Raw genomic sequence first — 7,756 nt, 5'->3', positions numbered from 1 at the left:
TGTAGATGTATGTACATACTCTACATGTACATACTCCCTCTCATCCATGGTTTCACTTTTCACAGTTTCAGTTACGCATAGTCAACAGCAGTCTGCAAATAGACACTCTTCCTTCTGACGATATGTAGTAGCCTAACACTACGTCACCACACCTACATCATTCGCCTCATTCCATCTCATCTCACAGCATCACAAGAAGGGCAAGTACAGTACAATAATATATTTTGAGAAAGAGAGACCACATTCACATAACTTGTATTACAGTGTGTTATTGTAATTGTTCTACTTTATTAGTAGTTATTGTTTTCAATCTCTTACTGTGCCTTATTTATAAGTTACACTTTATCGTAGGTGTGTACGTATAGGAGAAAACATAATATACACAGGGCTCACTGCTATCTGTGGTTGTGGGCATCCACTGGGGGTCTTGGAATGTATCCCTTGGGGATAAGGGCAGATTGCCAATTACCATATAAGTGAAGGCTTCATTTAACACAAGTACTCTTGTGTCCCACCATCAATACTATTTTACTTACCTGTCTGGTCCCTGAAGTCTGGTCCCTCTTCCAGGCTGGTGTCACTATGTGCCACAGCTCAAAGGTGCAACTATCTACTCCTCTGTCAACATGTCAATATGACAATATCATGGAAAACTTCAGAGTTGGGTCTCTGTTGGGGAATACATATGAAATATCCCTCTGGAAATGAATGGTTGGCTGATTCTTCCCAAGTTGGTTATCACAACCTCCCTCCGAAAAGGAATTCTCAGTCCAGGGCAGTGGCTCATACCTGTGCTCAGCCCTGCCTATAGCATTTTAGTTCAGTAATTTTTACAATGGATTGTATTACATTAAACTCGGCACATCTGTCATTCTCTTAAATATGCTGGGAACAGGAGAAGCATAGGATGCCAAATAATTTAAAATGTAATCTTTAAAAATCATCAGATAATGATCTGCAGGCCAGCTAAGTCATTTTCCTTAGGGTTTTTTTATGTTTCTTTTGAAATCTTTTATAGTTTTGGTTGTTCTTCTGAACTAGTATAGTCGTTTCATTAATGTTCAGAAAGTAAGCAGTGTAGGTTTACAACATATTGTTATGGTTATAGGCACTGGAGTGCAATAAAATGCATCCCTACATACCATACACTTGTAGAACTGTGACCACAAGAACCATTCTATGCCTCTTTATAATTATGGCCACACAGGATCTGGACAAAGATACCAACAGAAAGCTTTTGTGAGTTTCTTCTCACCTTTTTTCTCAAGAGGGACAGAGATGGGAAATCACTCTTTTTACTTCCCTTGTGGAATGCGGTCCTCACAACTTTAAGCTATGCCACACACACAGAATTGGTTGTTCTTTCTTCTTCCAGTAGGCGTCTTCCTAGTGAGGATGCTGATTCTGAGAGATCACAGGATGCTCAGAGCAGTGACCCAGAAATGCCCTGTCTGCTTCCTAGCTTCCTCCCCGGGCATCCCTCCCTCTAAAGGGGCATCCAGCCCCAGATAGTAAGAGGATCGTGGGACATTCCTCTCCCTTTGTAGCTATCTGTGCCTTCTCTCCCGGGGCAGGAAACCATACGCAGGTTCTGTGCTGACAGACACCATGTTTAAACATTTATAAGTGAATGGAGAGCAATGAGCTGGAAAGGGTGGGGCAGGAAACTTTGCTTTTCATTATTAACCTGCACTATTTAGTTTGTTAACTAAGCGTTATTACTTTACTTTTTAAAAAATGTTTAAGTCTGGGGCGCTTGGGTGGCTCAGTCAGTTAAGCATCCAACTCTTCGTTTCAGCTCAGGTTGTGATCTCATGGGTTTATGAGTTCAAGCCCTGTGTCGGGCTCCACACCAAGGGTATAGCCTGCTTGGGATTCTCTCTCTCTCCTTCTTTCTCTGCTCCTCCCCTGCTCATTCTCTATCTCTCCCTCCAAATAAATAAATTAATTCATTATTTTGAAAAAAAAAAAAAGTTTCAGCCCGCTCTTGAATATTGGAGCTGCTGTATACCTTTGTTCCTCTTTGGAGGCAAAGCTACCTGAAAGAGCTTTTGATGCTCCCATTTCCCCTTCCTCACTTTTCATTCAATATATTTTAAAAAGTTAAAATGTGTAACTGATTCTTATGCAATTTATACATATAGTTTTGAAATATCCAGCTAGTACTAAAAGGTTTTAGCGAAAACTAACACTCCCCTGCCCAGTCTACAATCCTGTTCCTCACCCCACTGGCAGTGAAAACCACTTTCAACTTTTATGTTTTTTCTACTAGGAATTATGTGTGTTTTTTTTCAATTATACGATTATACTGCTACTAATTGATCTATTTTAAACAATTTCCATACACTTCTTGTTACAGAAGTTAAAGTATGTCATAACAGACGTATATACATGTCCCTTTCCTTCTTCATCTTCTCAGTATAACTTTATTGTAATATTTGGCTGTCAGCAGTCATTTACATTACTATAACCAGTAAATATTCACTGTTCAACTCAAGTTGTACATAATGAATATTTCCTTTTCATACAGCATTTTCATTTTCCTGGACTCAGACTGCCATTTCTTAGCTTCCCTTATGTTTATTATTTATTTTTTTCTGAATGTTCTTTCCAAGAGATCTGATGAACCTCTGTGAATAATTTTTCCCAAACATTTTAACACATCCATTCCATTTTTTCACCTAGAGACCTTTCTCCTAAAGCCCTTTGTCTTCTGTTTTAGTTGGGAGAGGTTGGCTGCCCTCTAGAAAGTTTTGGTGCCTGACAGACAACCCCTTCACTCTTATTTTCTGTTGGATCCTTTTGTATTAATTATGGTGGGATGACCACCATTATAAACAGACCCCAAATATATTAAAAGACAAACTATTGACATTTATTTCTTCCTTACTGCTGTGCACTGAATTGTATCCCCTTCTTTTTTTTTTTTTTTCCTTTTAGGGAAACTTTTATTTATTTTTATTTTTTTTTAATATGAAATTTATTGTCAAATTGGTTTCCATACAACACCCAGTGCTCATCCCAAAAGGTGTCCTCCTCAATACCCATCACCCACCCTCCCCTCCCTCCTACCCCCCATCAACCCTCAGTTTGTTCTCAGTTTTTAAGAGTCTCTTATGCTTTGGCTCTCTCCCTCTCTAACCTCTTTTTTTTTTCCTTCCCCTCCCCCATGGGTTTCTGTTAAGTTTCTCAGGATCCACATAAGAGTGAAACCATATGGTATCTGTCTTTCTCCATATGACTTATTTCACTTAGCATAACACTCTCCAGTTCCATCCACGTTGCTACAAAAGGCCATATTTCATTCTTTCTCATTGCCACGTACTATTCCATTGTGTATGTAAACCACAATTTCTTTATCCATTCATCAGGTGATGGATATTTAGGCTCTTTCCATAATTTGGCTATTGTTGACAGTGCTGCTATAAACATTGGGGTACAAGTGCCCCTATGCATCAGCACTCCAGTATTTCTTGGGTAAATTCCTAGCAGTGCTATTGCTGGGTCATAGGGTAGATCTATTTTTAATTTTTTGAGGAAACTCCACACTGTTTTCCAGAGTGGCTGCAGAATTGTATCCCCTCCTAAATCCATACATTGAAGTTCTAATCCCAAGTGATTATATTTGGAGATAGGGCTTTTAGGAGGTAATTAAGGTTAAATGAGGTGCTAAGAGTGGGGTCCTAATTGGATAAGATTGGTGGTCTTATAAGAAGAGGAAAAGAAAGAAATCATTCTCACGAGAAGGCAACTGGCTATCTTCAAGCCAGGAAGAGGGCTCTCACCAGATTTCCCAGCCTCCAAAACTGAGAAATAAATAAATGTTTAAGCCACCCAGTCTTTGGCATTTTGTTATAGTGGTCTGAGAAATCTAAGGCAGTGACTTTTCGCTGGGTGAATCTGAAAATATCAGTGTTTGTCAGTCTTTTTTTAGGGGTAATTTAGGTTTTCCAGAGAAGAATCCTCCCATCTGCTTACCAGTCTGTTGACAGAATTCCGGGAGCATAGCAGGGGAAAGGCATCCAAGAACTATAATTCGGTGTGAAAATGTTCATTTAATCTGCGTTTTTACAACTCCATGCCTTGTCCTGTCCTTTCACTGGACTACGTGTCCCAAAGTCAAAAGTTTCTCTCTAATCCAATTTCTCCAGAGAATAAAATTCTTGGGCAGACAGGAGACACATGGGAATGTAGTCCTCTGGCTGGGTCACATAAGGAAGGGAATCAGTGAGCTTGGTCACTGTATAACAACTTTCAACGAACATCTCTATTTTCATCCAGGTACTCACATCCACCTTCTGAAGTACCTGCTGAATCCAAGTGCAGAACATCTAAAGAGTTCCACGGGGCGAACTGACTTGTTCCTCATCAAAACTCCTCAACCCTGCCACTGCCCCCAGGTACCTAAGCATATATCCCCCCCATGCTCTGCTAGGTCAAGTCAGCCTCTACTTCCTGTGCTTTCCATCTTCCAAAAATGTGTTGATACTGCTTATCTGCTGTTGCCTCCTTTCCTATTAATTTTGACCTTGTGGTTTATTATCTCTTATTGTTCCTCATTTCTTACTTGGTGGAAATATATTAAGATGCAGTCCCCTTGTATATCCTCAAGCCATTTTGGCAAACTACACCTTAGTTTCCATCTCCACAGAAACTGTCCTTACCAAGGTCAGTAAATGTCTCTATTATTGCCAATGTGGTGGAGGCTTTTCTAAACTTATCGTACTTAATTCCACAGTAGGAGATGACACTGTTGATCCGTCTCTCCTTCATACAACACTCCTCTCCAGACATCTGGTTTTCTCCTACATTACTGCTTCTAATCATTTGCCTCCTTTATCGGTTTCTCCATCTCTAGTTGATGTCAAAATGTTGGAGTTTCGCAGGTATTAATATTGGAACTTCTCTTTCCTAGTCAAGCCTTTTCCCTAGGTAATTTTATCAAATTCTCATAGGTTTAACTATTTTCCATTCCTAGATTAATATTTCTGGACTTCACCTCTCTGATCTATAGACTCATCTATCCAACTGTCTATTTTACATCTCTTACACGTCAATAAATCCTACCCCTAATCTGTGCACTCTTCCATATCTCTGAGGCAATGTCCCTAGTCAACGATTGTCTTTCGTCTCTTTAAAATAAATATATATATTTATATTATTTATATACACATATATGTTTATTTATATGTATTTATATTATTTATATACACATCTAGATTTATTTATATTTCTATATATTTTAAAGAGACAAAAGACAATCGTTGTTGACTAGGGACATTGCCTCAGAGATATGGAAGAGTGCACAGGTTAGGGGTAGGATTTATTGACGTGTAAGAGATGTAAAATAGACAGTTGGATAGATGAGTCTATATATATATGTGTGTGTATATGTGTATATATATGTGTGTGTGTGTGTATGTATGTGTATACACACACACACACATATATATATATATATATATATATATATATATACACTTATGTATATTAACCAAGTCAAATAGGGCTCTGGCATCAAATTTGGGACAGTTACTGGGGGTCTCCTGCATAGGAGCTACAACAACTGCAGGGTCATATCTTCTAATAATTGGGGGAGAGTCCCTCACTCACTTAGAAATCCTCTTGCTTTCATGTACTCCAAGTTATTATCCTCCTAAAAGAAATTTTTTTCTCATTAATTCAAATTTCTTCTATTTTATAAAGAGAGAAAAATGCTGAAGTGATTTTTTTAAAACAATTCATTGTGGTAGGAACCACCAAAACAATATGGAAATCAGAAGAAACAGCAATAAAATTTTCCATTTGGGGAAAGGAGAAAAACACAACTAGGAAAGCATTCCTTTGCTTTTTTCTCTCTGCCACCCAAGTTCTATTTGTACTTGACAAGGCCAAACTAAACTTTTTGCCTTGTTAGGAACTGCAAGGATTTTTCCATTCTTCTTTGCTTTTCCCAGACCACAGCAGTGCCTTTCTAGTATAGCTGGTTGACTTCAGCTTTTAACTATAATTCCATTGGATTTCTTCCCCCCATTTTCTCTACAGAATGCCATTTGAGTACATATTTCAGTGCAAAAAAATAATAATAATAATGAAGGAAATTTCAGTTGATTTTTTTAAATGTTTACTTATTTTTGAGAGAGAGACAGAGCACCAACAGGGGAGGAGCAGAGAGAGACGGAGACACAGAATCTGAGGTAGGCTCCAGGCTCTGAGCTGTAGCACAGAACCTGGTGCGGGGCTCAAACCCACTAACTGTGAGATCATGACCTAAGCCAAAGTGGGATGCTTAACTGAGCAGCTCAGACGCCCCTGGTTTTTTTTTTAAATCACTGATTACTACTCAGCGAAGCTAGGACGCTGCCAGATAAAAAAAGGATTCTTTTTTTTAGACACGTTTTTGTTTTGTCGGAACTGTGCATTCATCCTTCTGTTGTTGGTGCTGTGAAAGACTTCATGGGAGCAGTCCTAAGACTAACAAATTGCCTTATGAAACGGTGGCCTTAATTTGCTTTGGTTTATTGACTGTTTCATTCATTTCCTTAATATTTCTACTCATGCAAAGGAACAACAGTGCAGTGGTTAAGAGTGTAGTGGTTCTGAAGCTAGCTGCTTAGGTTTAAATCCCAGCCTGGCTATTTAGTTGTGTCACCAAGGGCTCCTCACTTAACCTTTATCCCTCAGTTTCCTTATCCTATTGATACGTACGATTGCGACATGCCCAGTGCACTCTAAGTGCAATGTAAATGCTAGGTAACCCGTAGGCTAAGTTCACATTTGTTGCTAGGGATCAAATGATAGGCAAAACCAACATCTTGCTCTATGGAGCTTTCTACCTACGACTTAAGCAAATGACTTCACATAAGCCTCAGTTTAGTTATTTGTAATCGAGTGTCTCCCTCGCAGGATTGCTGTGGGAATCATAAGAGATAAGCTAAGGAAAATGCTTAACAGGGTATGGCGGATATTAAACACTCAGTGTGAGCTAATATCGTCCAGCAAGAAAGGCAGATAATTAAACAGCCTACCGGATGTCATAACTTACGGTAGAGAAGTGTAGGGTGCTATAGAAGCACCCACTAGGATGTCTTCATTGAGTCCTGATAAATAAGGATGAGTTAGCCAGAAAAAGAAGGGCAAGAGAGTTTCCAGCCACTGGTTTAAACACAGTGGAAGTTTAATATGAAGAAAAGGAACTGGGAGTGAGTGGCAAGACTTAAAACTGGAGTGGTAGGTAGAAATCAAGTCATAATAGACCTTTTCAGCTATCCTCAGAGTTGTACTTTATCCTGAGAAATGGGTGGAATGAGAAGCCATGTAATGGGCTCAGGTAGGGGAGTGATAAAACCAAAATGGCCTTTTAGAAAGAGCCAGATGGCTGCAGAATATAGAATGGAATGGAGGGTCCACAACCGGAGGCAGGAAATCATTTGGAGTCCGCTGCCTGTCCTAGGTTCTAAGTGAGGGATAGAAGGTGGTGGCCTGGGACAGGGTAGAGATGGGGAGACTCGTATGCTTCTTTAGTCCTGCCATTTTGGTGAACACTTCATGTCTTCAGTTTGAAATCGTCTTTTTTTCTTACCTACATTTTTCCTGTGACCGTTTCTTTGGCTCACCCCCTCTCATCTACTACAGTGAGGGGTATTTTTTGTCCTCCTGAAACTTCCCAAAACATCCTGCCAGGGCAGCAGGCTCTGGAGAGTTCACCAGAGTTTGCTGGTTTGAGTGCTGATTGTCTCCCACAAAGAGAACAATT

This window comes from Lynx canadensis, chromosome B1 (genome assembly GCF_007474595.2).
Source record: "Lynx canadensis isolate LIC74 chromosome B1, mLynCan4.pri.v2, whole genome shotgun sequence".
In the NCBI taxonomy this organism is placed as follows: domain Eukaryota; kingdom Metazoa; phylum Chordata; class Mammalia; order Carnivora; family Felidae; genus Lynx; species Lynx canadensis.
The sequence above is the reverse complement of the archived record's forward strand: the minus strand, read 5'-3'. Positions refer to the sequence as shown.